The following is a 12,483-nucleotide window of genomic DNA, read 5'->3' as shown; positions in this document are numbered from 1 at the left end:
GTCGAAAACTTCAAGGGGGCCGAATACTTTCGCAAGGCACTAGTGAAAACTAGTGACTCACCTTCTATTTGGAGAAAATATACATTTAGGGCTCTTTCACACGGTCCGCCTCCGTAGGCGGATCCGTGCTGCTCAGCAGGGATCGATCCGCCGATCCCCGCTGAGCCGGCGGATGACAGCTCCGTCTCCACTTGCAGTGCGGAGAGGGAGGTGTCACAGCTCCCACTGCTCTCTATGGGGGATCGGATGAGAGCGGACCGCCTGTCCGATCTCATCTGATCCGATCCCCAGGACGGATGGAAAATATGGTTTCCATCTGTCTGGATTTCACGGACAGGATCGGATGCGGATGGCAGCAGGTGTCAGCGGAGGTGTCTCCGCTGACATCCGCTGCTCCATAGGGCTGAATGGGCATCCGATCAGATCCGCCTAAAAAACTGACAGGCGGATCTGATCGGAACGCCCGTGTGAAAGAGCCCTTATTTTGTTTTTTTAATCTCTCTATCTACTGTGTATATAAATTTAAATGGGATTGCTGCACTTAAAATGTATTAAACACAAAGGATATAAAAATATGCAAAATGAAACAGAAATATTCCATTATCAGTTTTGAGCTAGCATGAGAATGCCCTTCCTCAGATTGCAACACATTTAAATAGTAACCCACTAGATTAGATGTGTTCCGATTTGGGAAAGGACATTATCATAATAGCCCAAAACTGTTAATGGAATAATTCTGATATGCTTTTTTTGATATTGCATATTTTTATATCTTTTGTGTTTAATACAATTTGGTGTACGTTTATGAAACTGTGAATTTTTTTTCTCCCCGGCAGTTCTCCGAGGAAAATTATCACCTCTGGCACCCTTTTTATGAAGCGGTGAACTTCAGTTCTCACAGGGTGATCAGAGAAGGGTTTCCTCTGAGAACAGCCGAGATCTGTGTAGAAGTGAATGGGCCGCCTGTAATCTCGTGAGACAAAGCGAGATTACCATAACTGGCGCACGTTTGGATTATCACTGCTGAGTACACGTGCGTTCGACCCCCACTAATGTTAATAAAATAATTAGTCCCCCTACATAAATATATGTATATACTGCATACACACATACATTTTATATAAATATACACACATTATATAAATACATACACACATGTATGTATTATATATAGATATATATATATATATATATATATATATATATATATACACACACACACACACACACACACATATATACATTATACATATACATACAGGGCTCAAAATTTTAAGTCCTGAGCTACTAGCCAGGCTTTAAGAGTTACTCGCCACCAGTTTCCCCACCCAACCCCTAGCCCCAAATTCTGCCCCTAAACATGCCCTCCTAAATTATCTCATTGTTAAAAAGGTTTTATTCAGAATTAAGTTACAAAAATAAATATTAAACAACAACTTTAACATGTTTAAACAGTAAAAACATGATATGTAAACAACGACAAATACCCATACCAAGTTTACACTTAAAAAGTCAATATGGCATGACAAAATATCATCCCCACTGGGATATATTTAAAAAAACAAGTTCTGCTATGTATGCCACAGAGAGATGGTCAGAGAGTGCAGACAGAATACAGGAGATGGTCAGAGACTGCAGACAGAATACAGAAGATGGTCAGAGACTGCAGACAGAATACAGGAGATGGTCAGAGAGTGCAGACAGAATACAGGAGATGGTCAGAGACTGCAGACAGAATACAGAAGATGGTCAGAGACTGCAGACAGAATACAGGAGATGGTCAGAGACTGCAGACAGAATACAGGAGATGGTCAGAGAGTGCAGACAGAATACAGAAGATGGTCAGAGACTGCAGACAGAATACAGAAGATGGTCAGAGACTGCAGACAGAACACAGGAGATGGTCAGAGACTGCAGACAGAACACAGGAGATGGTCAGAGACTGCAGACAGAACACAGGAGATGGTCAGAGACTGCAGACAGAACACAGGAGATGGTCAGAGACTGCAGACAGAACACAGGAGGTGGTCAGAGACTGCAGAAAGAACACAGGAGATGGTCAGAGACTGCAGACAGAATACAGGAGGTGGTCAGAGACTGCAGACAGAACACAGGAGATGGTCAGAGACTGCAGACAGAACACAGGAGATGGTCAGAGACTGCAGACAGGATACAGGAGGTGGTCAGAGACTGCAGACAGAACACAGGAGATGGTCAGAGACTGCAGACAGAACACAGGAGATGGTCAGAGACTGCAGACAGAACACAGGAGATGGTCAGAGACTGCAGACAGAACACAGGAGATGGTCAGAGACTGCAGACAGGATACAGGATGTGGTCAGAGACTGCAGACAGAATACAGGAGATGGTCAGAGACTGCAGACAGAATACAGGAGATGGTCAGAGACTGCAGACAGAATACAGGAGATGGTCAGAGACTGCAGACAGAATACAGGACATATATCACTAGGAGTAGAATAAATATCCTGCTCACCCAGCGCTCCAGAACTTATTTATATAATGAAAGGGCACATCAAACTGTACTCTGAAATTATAAGCGGCCACTATATAATACACAAACATACAAAACAGGTGCACTCTTTAAAGTTTAAAATGTGAAAAAGTGATTACTACAGGCTTGTATTTGAGCCACTGTCGGTAAGCGCATTTCCATCTGGGCGTGCACTGTGGTGAGGTGGAGGTTTTGTATCCTGCTGCCTGCATGCGGTTGTGCTGCACTTCAAACGGACTATTATTTGGACTGTTTTTATCACATTTAGAAATATAGAATACATGACATGGTCAGAGACTGCAGACAGAACACAAGAGGTGGTCAGAGACTGCAGACAGAATACATGACATGGTCAGAGACTGCAGACAGAATACAGGAGATGGTCAGAGACTGCAGACAGAATACAGGAGATGGTCAGAGACTGCAGACAGGATACAGAGGGTGGTCAGAGACTGCAGACAGAAACAGGAGATGGTCAGAGACTGCAGACAGGATACAGAGGGTGGTCAGAGACTGAAGACAGAATACAGGAGATGGTCAGAGACTGCAGACAGAATACAGGAGATGGTCAGAGACTGCAGACAGAATACAGAGGGTGGTCAGAGACTGCAGACAGAAACAGGAGATGGTCAGAGACTGCAGACAGGATACAGAGGGTGGTCAGAGACTGCAGACAGAATACAGGAGATGGTCAGAGACTGCAGACAGAATACAGGAGATGGTCAGAGACTGCAGACAGAATACAGGAGATGGTCAGAGACTGCAGACAGAATACAGGGGGTGGTCAGAGACTGCAGACAGAATACAGGGGGTGGTCAGAGACTGCAGACAGAATACAGGGGGTGGTCAGAGACTGCAGACAGAATACAGGGGGTGGTCAGAGACTGCAGACAGAATACAGGGGGTGGTCAGAGACTGCAGACAGAATACAGGGGGTGGTCAGAGACTGCAGACAGAATACAGGGGGTGGTCAGAGACTGCAGACAGAATACAGGGGGTGGTCAGATATAGCAGAAATACCACAAGAGATGGTCAGAGACTGGACAGAATACAAGACAGTAAATGGTTAACAAGTCTGGAGCTCCTAGCCTGACCAGCCTAAATCCTGCAAAGATAACATAAAAAGGTCAAACAAATGGAGGGATGAGACAGATCTCTGGCACACATAGCTCAATAGAAACAGCTGAAGACAATTACATGTCACATACTCCTATCTAATGCCTGCTGCAGCATCTTTCAGAAATCAAATTCTCATCATTATCAGTGTGTTTACCCTTTGTGCAGTTTACAAAAAAACAAAGATAAGAAGCAGTGTGAGAAGAGGGAGGGGAAGCCATTCCCGATCAGTGAGTTCACTGCCTAATCTGCACAGGAAAGACTTCTGCAGTGACGATCCTCAGCTGTTTCTGTAGAGCTATTTGTGTAAAGTCCTGTGTGAGCGGAGTGTGATCATACCTTCTTCCTACTCAGCCAGGTATATCTGATCCCATCCTGCGCTGGAGTATGCTGATTGGCTAAGGATGTGGCAGGAGGTGGGGCAACATCAGCAGTCACTCCCTCCCTTTCAGATGAGCAGTAAGCCGGTGGAAGGGAGAGAGCGAGAAACAAACTTTTAGCTACAGAGAGCCGCACAGGGCAGAGCTCTGCAATTGCTACCGCCCACCTGCCACACTGATCTCCCTGCTTTCTGAACCGCCTACAGGAGGAAAAGTGATATCTTCTTATCCGCAGCCCTGAATCTTCTGTGATGCAGTTTCATACTGCTCGCCAAATGCGAGAAGGCGAGTGGGAATTTTGAGGGCTGTGTATTATATATATATATATATATATATATATATATATATATATATATATATATATACATATACATATACACACACACATACACAGTACAGACCAAAAGTTTGAACACACCTTCTTATTCAAAGAGTTTTCTTTATTTTCATGACTATGAAAATTGTAGAGTCACACTTCAAGAGGTAGTCACCTGAAATGGTATTCCAACAGTCTTGAAGGAGTTCCCAGAGATGCTTAGCACTTGTTGGCCCTTTTTCCTTCACTCTGCAGTCCAGCTCACCCCAAACCATCTCGATTGGGTTCAGGTCCGGTGACTGTGGAGGCCAGGTCATCTGGTGCAGCACCCCATCACTCTCCTTCTTGGTCAAATAGCCCTTACACAGCCTGGAGGTGTGTTTGGGGTCATTGTCCTGTTGAAAAATAAATGATGGTCCAACTAAACGCAAACCCGGATGGAATAGCATGCCGCTGCAAGATGCTGTGGTAGCCATGCTGGTTCAGTATGCCTTCAATTTTGAATAAATCCCTAACAGTGTCACCAGCAAAGCACCCCCACACCATCACACCTCCTCCATGCTTCACGGTGGGAACCAGGCATGTAGAGTCCATCCGTTCACCTTTTCTGCGTCGCACAAAGACACAGTGATTGAAACCAAAGAGCTCAAATTTGGACTCATCAGACCAAAGCACAGATTTCCACTGGTCTAATGTCCATTCCTTGTGTTCTTTAGCCCAAACAAGTCTCTTCTGCTTGTTGCCTTTCTTTAGCAGTGGTTTCCTAGCAGATATTCTACCATGAAGGCCGGATTCACACAGTCTCCTCTTAACAGTTGTTCTAGAGATGTGTCTGCTGCTAGAACTCCGTGTGCCATTGACCTGGTCTCTAATCTGAGCTGCTGTTAACCTGCGATTTCTGAGGCTGGTGACTCGGATGAACTTATCCTCCGCAGCAGAGGTGACTCTTGGTCGTCCTTTCCTGGGGCGGTCCACATGTGAGCCAGTTTCTTTGTAGCGCTTGATGGTTTTTGTGACTGCACTTGGGGACAATTTCAAAGTTTTCCCAATTTTTCAGACTGACTGACCTTCATTTCTTAAAGTAATGATGGCCACTCGTTTTCCTGTACTTAGCTGCTTTTTTCTTGCCATAATACAAATTCTAACAGTCTATTCAGTAGGACTATCAGCTGTGTATCCACCTGACTTCTGCACAACACAACTGATGGTCCCAACCCCATATATAAGGCAAGAAATCACACTTATTAAACCTGACAGGGCACACCTGTGAAGTGAAAACCATTTCAGGTGACTACCTCTTGAAGTGTGACATAGTCATGAAAATAAAGAAAACTCTTTGAATGAGAAGGTGTGTCCAAACACATTATATATATATATATATATATATATATATATATATATATATATATATAGCAGGGGGACATGATTACTGTGTTGGGGGGTCTGAACGAGGAAGAAGGAAGTCAAATATCTTCCTTCTCCCCCGATTCTGTCTTCTCTCCTCCAGGCTGGTGAATCCGGGAGTGTGAAGATCGCAGCTTCATAAACTGGCTGTTTCTGTGTCAGTCAATGACAGATTCTCCTATGTAGAGATGATCAGTGAAGAACATGTTCTCCCCGATCATCTCTGTTTCATAAACCAATAGAGATCGGAAATGAGCTGCGATCAGCAGGATCACGGCTCATCTCAGTTTCATAAATGGACACCTATATGTGCAGGAATCCCGTTTGAAATTGTTTCACATATGGCCCGTGGAACAGCCTACAAAACTGCTGAAGTTCTGTTCACCACTCCGGATTTGGATATCAGTTATCAGGTTTTTTTTATCAGTCTGGCATTGTCTCAATAACACAGAGATGTAGAGCAAGCATGAGTGAGAAGTGTAGGCAGGCAACATTTCCCACCAAGGTAAACAAGCAATAGAAATATTAATTACCAGAATCTTATTGCATGCATTGACGTAAACATAAACCATGTCCCCCACAGGCCCCAATTATATATCTTAAAGTGAAAATGTCCCATTGGTGCCCAGCCAGGTCAGTGTAAAGCCGCCTCTGAATCTAATACCGGATTATTTTCTGCTTTTAAATGGATAAGGAAGGCCTGTAGGGAGCATGATTTATTTATGTGTTCTTTAGCACTACAGAACCCATCCAAACCTGCAGCAGCCTTTAACTAGGGAAATGACCTACAGGTATGACACTAAAATCATGTAAATTTTTCAATTTTCAATTCTATTACCATCTACTGAAACCCCTTGACTGCACAGGCTAAAATCTGGAAAGGGTGAACTTAAACTTTAAGACTTTTTCTCTTTATTTTCACTTGGTGATCCAGCCAGGAATGCAGGGAAGTTTGTTTTCTGTTATTTTATATAACCCAGTGGGCTGAACAAAAAAAACGTACGAATCGCTGTACTAACACATTCGATGTTAGGACAGCAATCTCCACTGCTGCGCTATTGTGTCCTGACAAGGGGACTGCCCCCACCAGAACACAGTAATCAGAGCACACAGCCATTGACTGTGAGCGCTGATTAGATTCTGGTTTTCCAGCACACTTGTTCAACAGAAGCTGGTCATGAGACGGACTTTTGTTGGATGAGGAGCTGTACACATGGGCCGAAAGTCTGCCAGTTCCTGATGATTTTTGGCCTGTGTGTACCCAGCTTAAGGCTGGCCATACACCATACAATTTTCTTATTCAATTTCCTTTAGATTTACCTTCAACTATGTAGTGCAAGGGCCTGCCTGATTACATACAAATTGAAAGTGTTCAGGTTTGAACTTATATTATATGGTTTTGGTAAATCTAAAGGAAAGTTGAACAACAAAAATTGTATAGTGTATGGCCAGCCTTACTCTTACTTACTGTTATTTTTCACTTTCCTGTAGTGGCCGTTCACAGCAGAGTAAAGCAGTCTGGATGTGCTCCGGATGCTTTTCTGCATGAGCGTTTTTGACGTGTTCCAGTGCATTTTGATGCATTTTTGGTGCAGTCCAGTGCACCCCCTTTTTTTTTTTCTTAATCTTTAAAAGGACATAAGTGTTCCAGTGCACTTGGGTGCGTTTTTTTAAAGGGTCGTAAAGTGTTCCAGTACAGTCCAGTACAAAAGAACAAAAAATTCAGCACGTTCTACTTTTTTTTTCTGGAACTGGAATGGATTACACTGATGTGAACTTTGCCCTTGGAACCATATAACCTACTATTCATGTGTTTAAATCAGGTTTAATTCCACTTTAAATCAGACAAATTAAAATCTGAATTAAACCACCCAAAGCTCGCTTCTTCTCCAGTGCGGAGACATCCATGAGTTTCCCTTCCTGTTCTGTCACCTTGATTGGCTGGGCCAGGATGACGTAACTCCAGCCCATAGGATGAGGTGTGCAGACAATGTACAATAAGCTGTGCAGCTTATTGTACATTCTAAAGCATCTTGCATGAAAAAAGGTAAGGCGCCTTTATTGCAGAAGAGACATAGTCGTAGCCTGCTTTCTGCTCACAAGATTTTTAAATATGGCTGACCACAAGGTTTAGGAGTGTCTATGGGAATGTTTGACCATTCTTCCAGAAGCGCATTTGTGAGGTCAGGTGCTGATGTTGTATGAGAAGGCCTGGCTCCCAGTCTCCACTCTAATTCATCCTAAAGATGTAATATCAGGTTGAGCTCAGGACTCTGCAGGCCAGTCAAGTTTCTTCTCCTAAAACTCGCTCATCCATGTATTTATGGACCTTGCTTTGTGCACTAGTGTACAGTCATGTTGGAACAGGAAGGGGAAATCCCCCAAAATAATCCCACAAAGTTGGTAGCATGAAGTTGTCCAAAATGTCTTGGTATGCTGACGCCTTAAGAGTTCACTTTACTGGAACTAAGGGGCCAAGCCCAACCCCTAAAAAACAACCTTACACCATAATCACCCCTGAACCAAATGATTTAGACTAGTGCACAATGCAAGGTCCATAAAGATATGGATGAGCAAGTTTGGGGTGGAGGAACTTTACTGGCCTGCACAGAGTCCTGACCTCAACCCGATAGAACACCTTTGAGAATAATTCAAATGCAGACTGCGAGCCAGGCTCTCTCCCCAACATCCGTGCCTGACCTTACAAATGTGATTCTGGAAGAATGATCAAGCACTCCCATAGACACACTCCTAAACCTTGTGGACAGCCTTCCCAGAGGAGTTAAAGCTGTTATAGCTGCAAAGGGTGGGCCAACTGGAGTAAGACTGGGATGCCATTAAAGTTCATGTGCGTGTAAAGGCAGGCATCCCAATAATTTTGACAATATAGTGTGTGTATACATGTGTGTGTGTGTGTTACTGGTCCATGGAGTTCAGTGTTGTCTTCCTTGCAGCTAAAGTTCTCCTTGCATTGTTACCCCTCTATGCCTCCTTTTTCTTCCCCTTGTCCCTGTTGCTCCCTGATTTTCACACTTGTGCATGTTGCCAGATCTCTCATACACATACATGATGCAGGTCTGAACTCATGCAATGCTTCATCCCCAGGACCTGTTCACACATAAACATGCAGGAAAATGCATTACATTGCTCAAAAATGAACTTGCATTGTCTTCTATTGGGTGTGCATTTTTAACCACTTAAGCCCCGGAAGATTTTACCCCTTTCCTGACCAGGGTGTTTTTTGCGATTTTTTACTGCGTGACTTTAATGGACAATTGCGCGGTCGTGCGACGCTGTACCTAAACGAATTTCACGTCCTTTTTTTCCCACAAACAGAGCTTTCTTTTGGTGGTATTTGATCACCTGTGCGATTTTTTGATCATGCGCTATAAACAAAAAAAAGAGCGTAGTTTTTGCAAAAATAACAATATTTTTCACTTTTTTTTATATGAAATTCCCCCAAAAAATAATGTAAAAATCAAAATTTTTTAACATTTTCGGCCAAATTGTTTTATGCTACCTATGTTTGGTATAAAAAAAAAAAAAAAAAAAAAAAAAAAAAAATCGCAAAAAGCGTATTTTGATTGGTTTGCGCAAAAGTTATCGCGTTTACTAACAAAGGGAAAAATTTTTGTCATTTTTGGTGTTTTTTTTTTTTTTTAACGAGTAATGGCGGCGATCTGCGATTTTTTTTGCGGTACTGCGACATTGCGGCGGACAGCTCGGACCCTTGACTGACATTTTTGACACTTTTGGGGGTACCAGTGACATTACTACAGTAATCAGTGCTATATATATGCACTGTTACTGCAAAAATGACACTGGCAGGAAAGGGGTTAACTGTATTGGACAGGGAGGGGTTAAGTGTGTCCTAGGGGCGTGATTCTAACTGTAGTGGGACAATGCTATTGGTGTAAAAACAAAGATCAACGGTTCTACATAGTAGAACCGTCTGATCTGCATTTTTACACAGGGAGAATGACAGGCGGCTTGTTTACATAAGCCGCTCTGTCTTTCTCCTGCTGTACCGGCGATCGTAGTGTGACCGGCGGACATCGGGTCCGCCGGTCACATGCCCGCACTCCTCCCTGAACGAGCCGAGGCGGGCGCGCGCTCGCCCGCTATTGGCTTTAATAGCAGTGACAGGCGAGTGACGTAGACCTACGTCACTCTGCCTGGCCGGGGCTGACTGCCGCAGTAAATATACTGTGCGCAGTCGGCAACCGGTTAAATGAGTTGATGTTATAGCGTAACTCCACTTTTGTTGAGAGAAAAAAAACATTCCCCTCTGGGTGATCTCAATACATTGCAGGGATTTTAACAAACTTTGTTGCAGAGTCCTACCTTTTGGTATTCTGAAGAAATCATTATTTGTTCCTGTGTGCTGAATGGGTCTAATGGGAGTGGTTTCATAACTATCTATCAGCTGTGGCAGCTGCAGAGCTCTAATGAGGAAAGCTGCTAGGCCTGCATCCCTTTAGATGTGTTCATATTGGAAGTATCTCAACAAAAATTAAATTTTTGCTGCTGGGGATGCCAGAAATCTGACTTGTATCTTAAGCCCCGTACACACGCTACGAATTTCCACCGAACGATCGTCCGTCTTTTGTCAAAAGTGCGTGTCTGTGATGTTGGAATGTGTTCTAGACTGCCTGAATTATGTCGTCTGACAAAAGCTTACGTAGCTACGTGCTACGCTTAGGCAGACCTCTGGGAAAAATGGTGAGCCAATCACACAAGCAGTAAATTATGTTTTTGGGGTGTGGTCAGTATACATTCTGTGTACAGAACAGGCGGCCATATTGCATTGCATTTTCAGAAAATTACAACAGCTGCAGATTGAGAAGGAAAGGTAATTTTTAATAACATTCAATTACAATATGACTTGTGTCATAATTGTATATGCTATATTGTTTTTTCTTTTTTTGTGTTCCCAGCCCCCCCACATGGAAGTGGAGTTATCCTTTAATTCTTACCATGCTTGTCATGCTTTTTTATGCACATTAAATGGCTTTGGGTCCCTCTAAAGGACAAAGCGATAAAAAGCTTTTTTTTTCTCAATAGATTTGCATTATTTTGATGTGCATTGCGATAAAATGCATACATGTTGTACATGACACCAGCATTGTGGTGTGAGCAGGAGAGAATAGTAAACAATCTTTTTCTCTACATCCTTGCAGGGCATGCAGTAACATGCAGATCAGTGCAGTCTGTGTGAACTCTGCCCCCGGGGTGTGTAACATGGACACACCCGGAAGCAGCAGGTGCTGATCCCTGGGTCATCCTGGCCCAGGTGAGGGATCAGGAAGTGGGGAGACGCACCATTAGAGAATAAAAAGATCATTTACATTTCCTAAAACATACAAACTCTCTGATTGTGTAAGAGGGGGGGACAGGTGACAGGGAGTCCTTAGAACAGGTGCAGGTCCAATATAAAGGACTACAAGTCTCAGCACACCTGCCTAGTACACCTATAACTTCTAATTCCCATAGACAAGTAACAAGCCAGTGCTACCTGCGCTCTCCCCCTGCTAGGACTGCCAGGCACGTCTCTATACACACAGAAATGAAGACAATCCACGTAACCAGTAATTACACAGCCTGGACTTTGTCTATACGTCATATTAAGCATTCTGCTGCCATAGTAACAATCCCCCCTCCCCAGACCGACACAATATAGCAAGCGCTAACCTCTGGAAGCACAGAGCTGACATTGAGATCCCGAGCATGCGCAGTACGCGACCTCCGACCCTGCGTCTGAACACTGCTGCGTGCTTACGTCAAATGTTAGACGTCCGACTAGGAAAGAAGTGTCCGTGCTGTAGGGGGTGTGAGCGTGTGCCTGGCTTCCTGCCAGAGTAGGATATAGTGGAAGAGCTGAACATTTATCTCAAACTAATAAAGTTTTATATATATATATATATATATGAACCGAAGTTTAAATAAAAACCTATGTCTTGTGCAGGGAAGCTCAAGGGTTTTGTTTTTCAACTTTATTAGGAAGTCTCTGACTGAACACAGCCATACATTCCTTCTGACTCTGCAATTAACCCTTTTCATTCATGTGTCCTTAACTACTTGCCTATTGGGTACTTTCACCCCCTTTCTGCCCAGGCCAATTTTCAGCTTTTAGTGCTGTTACAATTTGAATGACAATTGTGCAGTCATGCAACACTGTACCCACAAAATGTATTTGCATTTTTTATATACAAATAGCGATTTCTTTTGGTGTTATTTTTTCACCACTGGGTTTTTTTTTTTTTTTCTGCTAAATAGATGACTAAAGATGGAAAATTGTGAAAAAAAACAAACAAACTTTTTTTATAGTTTGTTATAAAATTTTGCAAACAGGTAATATTTCTTCCTTCACTGATGTGTGCTGATGAGGCTGCACTGATAGGCTGTACTGGTTGGCACTGAGAGGCTGCACTGATGGGTACTGATAGGCTGCACTGATGAGGTAAGATTGGTGGACACTGAAGAGGAAGCACTGATAGGGGCACTGATAGGCGGCACTGATGGGCTCTGATAGGTGGCACTGATAGGCAGCACTGATGGGCTCTGATAGGGGCACTGATAGGCAGCACTGATGGGCTCTGATAGGTGGCACTGATGAGCTCTAAAAGGGTGCACTGATAAGTGACACTGGTAGGCAGCACTGATGGGCACTGGTAGGCAGCACTGATAGGTGACACTGATGAGGGGGCGCTGACTGGCAGCACTGATGAGCACTTATTAGCAGGACTGGTGGGCAC

At 43.6% G+C, this 12,483-nt stretch overlaps 1 protein-coding gene across 1 annotated transcript in view; it reads right to left on the bottom strand.

Moving 5' to 3' along the window:
• TMEM143 (transmembrane protein 143) overlaps nt 1–11,512 on the bottom strand; it is a 63,577-nt gene extending 52,065 nt beyond the window's left edge. Inside the window, exon 1 of the mRNA XM_082274542.1 lies at nt 11,420–11,512. The gene's annotated coding sequence lies outside the window, so the exon portion shown is untranslated. The remainder of the gene's footprint in view (nt 1–11,419) is intronic.
• Nucleotides 11,513–12,483: the final 971 nt, after the last annotated feature.

Source organism: Pelophylax lessonae (assembly GCF_965119305.1).
Source record: "Pelophylax lessonae genome assembly, chromosome: 12".
NCBI classification, from domain to species: domain Eukaryota; kingdom Metazoa; phylum Chordata; class Amphibia; order Anura; family Ranidae; genus Pelophylax; species Pelophylax lessonae.
This window is presented reverse-complemented; position numbering and strand designations above follow the sequence as displayed.